This window comes from Ictidomys tridecemlineatus, unplaced genomic scaffold (genome assembly GCF_052094955.1).
Source record: "Ictidomys tridecemlineatus isolate mIctTri1 unplaced genomic scaffold, mIctTri1.hap1 Scaffold_82, whole genome shotgun sequence".
Taxonomy (NCBI): domain Eukaryota; kingdom Metazoa; phylum Chordata; class Mammalia; order Rodentia; family Sciuridae; genus Ictidomys; species Ictidomys tridecemlineatus.
Window position 1 is genome coordinate 930,835 of NW_027526077.1, and position 10,584 is coordinate 941,418.

The window sequence follows — 10,584 nt, forward strand, 5'->3', positions numbered from 1 at the left end:
CACACTTTTGTGTAACTTATTGTTAAAGAAATCCTAGATTCCTCAGCAAGGAGTTTGTGAAAGGTCCATTTCAGAATGACTATGCCCTACTTCACTTTACTTTTCACACCCATCCCTCTGCTTTCAGTTGGGGATTTTAAGTAATTGAACCATGACAATTTTCCAAACTCTTTGATTTGGAAATCCTCCCTAGTCTTTGGGACTGGATTCCTAATATAGATCTTGTTCTTTTCCTTTAGGACATAAAAGGAACTTATTTTGCTGAAGCTTATAGATTGAATGTCTCTCTTTTTAATATAGTGATTTGGTATATGTTTTATCACACATAATAGAACATGAGCATATTAAAAGCAAGGACTGTGCCCTATCACATCTGCTTTATAGCTTATTTTATAAAACAGATTGACTGTAAAATTTGCACCATTCATCAGAAATACTAATTTTGTTAATATTACCTACATTTTTATACAAGTCAGAATTGAGCTTAAATCAGAATTAAATTAGACCATTGTGCTATCTTTCAGATATCTTTTAGTAAATTTCAGGCTTTATGAGAAGATGGTTGGAAGGGAAGATGTCAAAACTCCCTTTTCATTGCCCTCCCCCTTTTTAATTTTCTGTTTTCTTTTTTTAAAGTTAGTATTTTGTGGCTAGAGTTGTAGCTCAGTGGTAGAGTGCTTGCTTGCCCAGCATGTGTGAGGCACTGGGTTCAATCCTCAGCACCACATAAAAACAAATTAATAAAATAAAGGTATTATGTCCATCTACAGCTAAAAAAAGCTATTTTTAAAAATAAATAGTCAATATTTTAACATACAGATAACAAAGATAGTACATATAAATGGGGTAACATGTTTTGATACATGTATATATTGTGTTATATTTAAATCCAGTTAACATTTTCTACTCACGTATCATTTCTTATGTTTAAAAACTTACAATTTTTTTTCTTTTTTCTTTTGAAATGTAGGATGCATTTATTTATCCCCCCACCCACCCCTACTGGCTCCAACCCCTGGTAACTACCATTATACTTTTAACTTCTATGAAATCAGCTTTTTTGTATTCCACATGAATAAGATTTTGTGGGTCTTGTCTCTGTGCCTGGCTTGCTTCATTAATATAATGATCTTGTTCCATCGTGTTGTTGCAAAGGATAGGATTTCTTTATTTTTATGACTGAATAGTATTCCATTGTGTATATATAACACTTTTTTTTTATCCACTTATCAGTTGATGGACTCTTAGGTTTCCATTTCTTGGCTAATAAGAATAGTGCTGCTATGAATATGGGAGTGCAGGTGTCTCTGCAGCTTACTGATTTCCTTTCCTTTGGCCATATATCCTGGAGTGGAATTGTTGGATCATATCATAGTTCAATTTTTAATCTTTTGAGGAACCTCTACACTGCTTTCCATAATGGCTATCTTTGTTGCCCTTTAAATCATATCTAGACCTATCACCAAACCAAACTTGATTTAGAATTGGTTGTGGCATATTAGTTTAGAAGAGAATATATACTCATCTCTCTCCCACTTCTCAGCCCTTTGTCTTCTGATTCTCTTCTCTAAAATCTGCAAGGTGCTAGAAAAGGAATAATAATTTATTTAAAGAAGTATAGATTTCTTTTGTAAATTTTTTAAATTGTAGATGGACACTATATCTTTGTTTTATTTTTTTTTATGTGGTACTGAGGATCGAGCCCAGTGCCTCACACATGTGAGGCAAGTGTTCAACCACTGAGCTAAAATCCCAGTCCCTATAGATCTCTTATAAATAAAAATTCTTGATTTTAGTAACCGACAGTTAAAATTATCTTGGGATTTATAGCATTTTTTTTCCTACAGAAAACCATAGGCAAAATTGCAACATGCTTGGAATTGCGAAGCGCAGTTTTACAGGTAAATTGATTTTTTAAAATGAATTATTCTAAATTGTTCTGATAAGATATTAGATATTCATGCCCAAAGAAATATTATCTCAGAAGGGTTTTATAACAATTGGAATTGATCAGTTGAACTCACACTTAAATGATTTAGTTCATACTTTGTACACGGTAGAAATAAAAGATATGATTCTAATTTTTTCTGTTTCTATTAGCTTGAATATTCCAAAAATCAGTTTGGAACTTTTCATTTTCTACCTTTAAAACAAGAAATATATTTATTTTAAATATTTTATTCTTGCCATTTAAAAGACATAGGGTGCATTGAAATCTTTGTAATGAAAAGATATAATATGCATATTTTAAATTTAGTCCACACAGTCCCAGGAAGAATTTAAACTGGAGGACCTGAAGAAGCTAGAACCAAGTAAGTTTTGTTTTGTATTTTTTAGTGATATTCCTTTAGGAAGAGAGTTTTATCTGTTGTGAATATTAAGATTGTTTAGCACAGAAAGTGATTGGATTTATTTCTCTTATTTTTTGGTGCTTTTAAAATTCCTACAATATTTGTATTTTTAATTACCATTTGGATTTAATCTTTATTATAGAATATATATGTTGTACTTCATCTAAATATCCAAATTAACCTTTAATTTGTCTTAATGGCTTTAATAAGATTATAATTATTTTGATAAACATTTTCAGTAGAGTCCAATAGAGAAGATAAGGTTACAGTCATTAATGCCCATTCACATTACATGTTATTGAAAACTACAGTCTGAATGTTGGGAATGCATTACAAAGTGTTTTTTTGTTGTCTCCATTTTTTTCCCTTCTTCAAAAATTTAAAAAGTAAACAATTCCTTTAGTTATCTTGTTGGTTAGGATATTCCCAAATAAAGCCTTTCTGCTGTTTCAAGTGATTGCTCTCTTAGAACTGTCTGCAGTATGAGCAAAGGCACAGTGTGAATAACTGAATGAATGTAAGTTAATGTAGCCTCTTTAAAAAACTTTTTTAGTTGTAGACAGATACAATACCTTTATTTTATTTATTTGTTTTTATGTGGTGTTGAGGATCGAATCTAGTGCCTCACACATGCAAGGCAAATTCTCTACCAACTGAACTATAACCCAGCTCCTGTACTCTTTTTTTATTGAGATAAGATTGCACATCTCAGTGCATTTATGTGACTAGGGAATAGTAGATTTTATTTATCCAACTAAGTAAGATTTTTAAGTAGGGAATCATAAAATCAAAGCATTTTCAAACAGAAAAGAGTCTCAGACTTGTGATCACATTCTCTATTGAGGAAAGAAATGAAATGATTTGTTTGTCCTGTTTCACTTCAATCTCTCAGTAACTGAGCAGGGCCTAAATCTCAGAACATTTGTCAGTGTATCTCAGTTCACACTAGTGCAATCCTTTTAATGTAAACATGCTTTGAGTAAGAGATAAAATATTAATTTAAGAACTAAAGAGAGTCTTGCACAGTGGCGCATGCCTGTAATCACAGCCGCTCGGGAGGCTGAGGCAGAAGGATATCAAATTCAAAGCCAACCCTAGCAAAGCAAGGCACTAAGCAACTTAGTGAGACCCTGACTCTAAATAAAATACCAAATAGGGCTGGGGATGTGGCTCAGTGGTCAAGTGCCCCTGAGTTTAATCCCAGTACCCCTTGCCAAAAAAGAACTAAATAGAATGTTCCTATAAATTCCACAAACTGCCAATATCTAATTCATTATAGCAATTTTAACAAAGACATATATTATTGAGATAGCTGAAATGTGATTGTATTGCAGATCCAGGATAGAAAAAGGATTCTCAGAGTATACTGAAGGGGATCTGATTTTCTGTTGTTTGGGTTGGAAAAGAGAAGTTAACAACAACAACAGACAACAACAAAGGAATGCATAGCAGATTTGTTGTGATTCTGGTGGCTTTTCCACAGTTTTAGATGATCATATTTCATTTCTTCTGGACACCATCCTTCTGAATATGGCAAGAATTCTGATGAACTCTGTAATTTTAATAGTTTTGGTTTCTTTATGTAATCCAGATCATAAAGTTTTGTTTTCTTTGTGGTTCTGAGGATCAAACCCATGACCTCACACATGCTAGGCAAGCGTTTTACCACTGAGCTACATCTCCAGCCCTAGATCATAAGAGTTGGAGATGTTATAAGAGACACAACTTATATTCAGAAATAGTTCTTATGCCTATATCCAATGTATATAAGGATACTAATCAATGTGATATTTCTCACAAATTTTGGGGGTTTTTTGTACCTAAAACTTTATTTTTCAAAAGCATTAATAAATACTTTGTATAAGATTGAGATATAATTTATATAAAGCACAATTCACCAATTTAACGTATCATTCAATTTTTTTAGTAAATTGGAAGAATTATGCAGACATCACCACAATCAATTTTAGGACATTTTCATCACCACAAGAAGAAACCCTATTCCCATGAGCAGTCATTCACTTCTTGCCATCCCCCTAAAATCCCTTCCAATTCCCAGCCCTAGAAAACCATTAGTTTGATTTCTGTCTATAAATTGTCCTATTGTAGACATTTTATTTAAATGGACTCATATGATATATGATCTTTTATGACTGACTACATATAAGATTATTTTGAGAAAAACACATTGATGGCTTTAAATAAAAGATTGCAACAGTTGTTTATACGGTGGTTCTACTGAAAATTATGTTTGTGTGTGAGTGTGTGTGTTTGTGTGTGTGTGTGTGTGTGTGTGTGTGTGTGTGTGTGAGAGGGAGAGAGAGAGAGAGAGAGAGAGAGAGAGAGAGAGAGAGAGAGAGAGAGAGAGAGAAGAGAGAGAGACAGAGAGAGATGATGCTGGGGATTGAACCAAGGGCTTTGGGCATGTTAGACAAGTGCTTTACCATAAACTATGTCACCAGCCCTCAGTTTTTTATGATAAAATTATTAGGATTTTGGCTTCTTATTCAGTCACTATTTCCTATTAGTTGTTTTTTTCCAAACAAAATTTAAGAATCTTATAGATACACAGAGTGGCCGTAAAGACTGTGGATGTTTATTTCATATATTTATTATCTCTTCTCTTCCTCTGAGCATGCTCAAGTACTTCTATTGCCTCACAAGATCTTTCATTAATTGCCTTTTTTTTTTTTTAGAATAGCATCTATATGCTAAGCACTCGAATCCTCTCAGTAACATTCTGCTAAGGACAACACTGACACTAGCTTGTAAATCCCAGCAATGAGTTTTAGGGTCACCTGGATTGGTTCTTTCACTATGCTGTTAGTAATACCTGTAGTGGTGCTGTACTACATCATTCCTAAGTACAGCTCTCCAGTTCAAATTCCTAAGAAATTATTGACCCATGTATTAGTCAAAGATCAGGTTAAAATCTATTACTTTTTTGGCTTTTTAAAAAAGATTTGGAATAGAAATAGAAAGAGTATTTTGGAGATTCACTTTATTATACTTTATATAATGTTTTTCATTTGTACTTTTCCCTTCTTGATAGTTATCTTTTTAGATGATTTTAATTTGCTGTTGCTTCTCAAAGAAACATAAGTGAGTATTCTGTATTTCAGTAGGGTAGACTCTGTAATTTGGAATTTATCCAAGCAGGGCACTTGTTGTGAGTTAATTATTGAGTTGGAATTAAATATTTTCTACAAATTGGTATTTAGTAATATTTCAATTAAGTATACTTATTCAAGCTTTCTTTTTAAAACGTTAAGCCTCTTCTAAGGAAAATAATGAATTCTAACTTTTAATATGTTAAACTTAACTGGTTTCCTTTCTTTTAAAAAAAGTTTTTTTTAAATTTAATGCATGTGTGTGGTGCTGGGGATCGAACCCAGGGCATTTTCCATATAAGGCAAATGCTCTACCACTGAGCTACATTGCTAGCTCTTGGCTGGTTTATTAGGCTGATGTATTCTTTACTTGAACATTTTGAAATCTTTTAAATTCTGTCTGAAAATACTAAAACTATGATTGTGAAAGTCTAAGCCATTTTTTCTTATGTTAATTGCAGTAATGTACTGCTGCTTACTCAAGCATATCTCCCCACCACCACCCTGCAAAATTCCCTTCTGTTAAGCCACCCTTCAAGGCTTCACAGAAATTCCACCTTTCCCTGAAAGCTTTCTCTGCTGTCTCTATAGAGGCATAATTAAACTCTGCCTCCTCTCCTGTATAGAATCATTTTAACTATCCATTGTCAGATTCTCACATGTGTTATTTTCACTTGTATTTGTTTTAGTCCTCAAAGAGATTATGAATGGACTCTTCCCCCACCCCAGAGCCTATTGAATGCTTTAAGTGTAGTATGAACTTGGCAAGATTGTGTTGAGTTAAATAGATTTGAATGTTTTGAAGGAATCTTTTCCTATAATTTAAAAAATAACCTTTCAAAATTGAGACAGCTGCCCATTTTCTTACCACAAAAATGAAACACGTCAGTCACCAAAAGCAAAATGCATTTTGATATTTGCCTGTGTGTCATCTTTTGAGGGTTAGCTTCAGGAGGTTGGTAGGTCTGTGCTCCAAGAGAAAGGCTGGGAGTGCTGAATTTTCCATGGTGGAGTAGCATCAGATGTCTACCATGTAGTGATCCAAAGTGTGTAAGTCCTACCAAATTAGCCAATGAATCTCCAACCCATGACATGCTTCATACTTATGATAATGTCTTTTGTAAAATTCAAGCTCCTCTTGAGATCCTCCTAAGACATCATTGCTAGTATTGGTAGAAAGAAAACTCTATGTAAAGTTTAAGCTATTTTAAAAGAACAATAGAATATGTTATTCCATAGTTGTTGAAAATGTAAACCTATAATACAGTTATAGAAAGTAAAACAAAATTTGTTTTAAAGCTATTTAAATTTGTTCTAAAGCTATTCACATAAATTAAATGTTTCATAGTACTTTAACTTGTAAAAATAATATAACAAAGCTATTATTCTAAAGCAAATACGTCCTCTTCAGAGCTTTGATACCAAAGAAATGAAAATACTATTTAATTATTCTATTACAATACAAATGCAAGATAACCACTGAGCCACATCCCCAGCCCTATTTTGTATTTTATTTAGAGACAGGGTCTCACTGAGTTGCTTATGCCTCACTTTTGCTGAGGCTGGCTTTGAATTCTTAATCCTCCTAAGCCTCTGGGATTACAGGTGTGCACTACCACACTCAGCCAAGATATTCTTAATAACCAAGATATTTTTCAACTTTTTTGTTTGTTTGTTTTTGACGTACTGGGGATTGAACCCAGGGGTGCTCTACCACTGAGCTATATTTCCAGTCTTTTTTATTTTTATCTTTTAAAACATTTTTAGTTGTAGATGGACACAATACCTTTATTTTATTTATTCATTTCATGTAGTGCTAAGGATTGAACCCATTGCCACATGTGCAAGGCAAGCACTCTACCACTGAACTACAACCCCAGCCCTTTTATTGTTTTATTTTTATTTTGAGACAGGGTCTCCCTACGTTGCTTAGGCAGATGAACTTCTAGTCCTCCTGACTCAGGCTTTTGGTACCTGGGATTACAGACACATGCCACCATAACAGGATCAGCTTTTAAAAATTATTGTTATATACATTTTTAATGGTTGATTTTTTTGCTCATTTTATTAAACTCTTATTACAATATGATCATTTCTGTGTGTTTGTTTCTGATATGAGTGAGACATGATCTTTTTGTTACCTGCTCCCCATTCTTGGTATCTATTTTATTATTGTGTAAGTGATCAATATTTATTAATATTACTTATTAATATTAAGTTGATTTAATAGTTTAGTAACAATGATCATGCAGAAGTATAGAAAAGATGTTCTTGTATTAAAAAATAAACAGTACTTCTTAGTGAGATAAGAAATATTAGGATTCTAGTCAACTAGATCAAAAAGGTCATGGAGAGAGTGAATGTCCATTTTAGATTTTTCCTTGCCATTTTGTATACATTTATTTAGGCTGTAATTCTCTCAATAGCCTGTAAAGGAAGTAGCATTCTCATTTTAGAACTGGGGAGATTAGAGTATTTATGTAAATGTTCAAGTTATTGTTGTAATTGTAGGGCTAGGTTTTGATTTAAACCTTCTACTTTGATCTCCTGCTGCTTCCCCTTTGCTTGTCAGACTTAAGTTCCCACAGTCCTTTCTGTGCCTTGAATAAGGCAAACTGTTTCCTACTTGGAACCTTTGTTGTTGCTCCAGCCTGTTCTTTAATACCTGGGAAGCCTTATGCTAGAGCTACTTATAGATTATTCCTCTCATCTCAGGTCTTGGTTCAAATGTCTTCTTACAGTTTAGTTTTGAAAGGTACCCTGTCTACCTTAGCTACTCTACCAAGTTCTCTCTGCTTTTACACAGCATCCTGTTTGTATCCTTCATACCACTAATCACATCTTACATTATCTTGTTTATTTGTTGGCATATTTATTGTCTACTTTTCCTTTGTAAGGTCTAAAGTCCAAATATGAGTTCTTGATTACTGTGTATCTTTAGCACCTAAAACAGTGATTGGAACATTGTGAGTACTCGGTATGCATTTGTTGAGAAGAAGAAAGAGATAAAGGATGAAGAAGAGCTAAAGGGAGAGAGAATAAGAGTGAGTAATGAGAATCTAGGTACAAGTTTCCAACTTCTTTCTCACTGGATGATTGACTCCTATTGGAATAAGTTATGTAATTACAACCTGTTCTTTTTGAATTTCCTTATTTAGGAACCCAATATGCCATACTCCTTTTAACTGAAATCTGCAAGACTCCAAAATTAAAGTCTGAGTAATTAGAGTAAAAACCATGGGTTTCCCAATTAATAATGCTAAATATTCATCTTGAAATAATTGCAGGTAGTAACAGGGAACCCATAAATTGGGAAATGAAACAATAAATTTCATAAAATACTTTTCCAGATACAGATAGAATTGTAGAACATCTGTCTGTAGGCTTACATGCCAGAAAGTAATCAACCAGGACACAAGAGGTGATAGCATTATGTTGTTTGATGACTTCCCTGCGGAGAAAGTCTGCTGTGTGTGCGTGTGTGTATGTGTATGTGTGTGTACACACGTGTAATATATATATATATATATATATATATATATATATATATATATATACACACAAACACATATATACATATGCATGTATATATGTGTGCACATATATACAATAAATTTCATCATAAAAGGAATATTAGAATTATAACCTTGCTGCTACAAACCTTACCAGTGTGATAAGTATTGAGGGAAATCTATTTAGGATAAAGAATAAGATGTGATTATCTATCTCTCTTTAATTAGTCATCTTCAGTATCAATCTTTTAATTAAAATACTTCAGGAGAAGAGGTATTCTCTTTCACTGGTACCCCATATCACCTAGGACCTTGTACATTGGAGAACTATTTTATGGTTCATTTTCTATGAGGGCTCTGAGACTTTCCTTGGAGATCTTACAGTACTCTGAAAATACTGGTACCTGCAGTCCACTATGGACATTTTTATTTTGCTAAGACACTCAGTAGTCAATTGCAGAGTCTTAAAATGATAGTGAAGCTCGGAATTTAAAATACATATATTAATGTGTGCTTAATACACTATAAAATACGATTAAAAGTATCAATTTAAGATATAACATATAAGACTAACTAATATATAAGACTTACATAACATGTAAGACTAAGATATAAGACTAATGTTTGTCTATGTCTTTATTCTAGTCCTAAAAAATATTCTCACATATAATAAAGAATTTCCATTTGATGTTCAGCCTAGCCCATTAAGGTAAATAAATAAGCATCCATATTTTGTCTTCTGATTTTATTATCTATTTTATGCCTGTTTTTCAAATATTTCTGTATTTTTTTCCCTATCAAATATGGTATTGGTGATATGACTGTTACCATTGGTAGCAATGAGATGATTGACATTGACATTTATATCAACATCAACCTAATAATCAGCATCTTATCTGGGAAGTTAGTGGCTATGAGGGTTAGCTGTTGTATTAAGTGGAGTAGCTCACTAATTTTTCTGTCCTTTTTTATATAGGAGAATTTTAGCCCCTGGTGAGGAAGAGCATTTGGAATTTGAAGAAGATGAAGAAGAAGGTGGTGCTGGAGTAGGGTCTCCTAATTCTTTTCCTGCTAGAGTGCCCGGTGGGTACAAAAAATGTACATTATATAATTCAAGGTCAGGTGTTTGGAAGTTACTTTTGTACTTGTTAGTGGCGGGTAAACATCTCCAGGTTTGCCAATCTTAAGCAAATTATCATGGCCATTCTGTTAGCGGTAACTATCGGTTTATTGTGAAAGTATCTTACTATTTGTGTCAGGGATCCTCAAAACATCCCATGTTTAGTGATTGGCTAGGAAGACCCACAGGACTCAGCATATAGCTGTACTCACAGTTGTATTCTGAGTCATTACAATAAGAAAACACAAGAACAAAGTCAGCAAAGGGTAAAGGCACACAGGCAAATTCCAGAGGAAACCAAACTTCTAAGAGTCCTCTCCCAGCAGAGTCAAATATGTACTTGATTCTCTCAACATTCTTTCACACCTGTGAAATGAAAAAATATTGTCTATTGTGGAAGCACTGCAGAGATTCAGTGCACAAGACACTTATTGGGGTTAGCGTGAACCAAAACTACAGACTCCAGGAAGAAAGCAAGTGTTCAGCACAAA

General features: G+C 33.4%; 1 protein-coding gene across 1 annotated transcript in view; it reads left to right on the forward strand.

Annotated features, from left to right (window-relative positions):
* LOC144374684 (uncharacterized) overlaps positions 1-10,039 on the forward strand; it is a 233,936-nt gene extending 223,897 nt beyond the window's left edge. The window contains exon 3 of the mRNA XM_078037443.1: positions 9,950-10,039. The gene's annotated coding sequence lies outside the window, so the exon portion shown is untranslated. The remainder of the gene's footprint in view (positions 1-9,949) is intronic.
* The last annotated feature ends 545 nt before the right edge of the window (positions 10,040-10,584 follow it).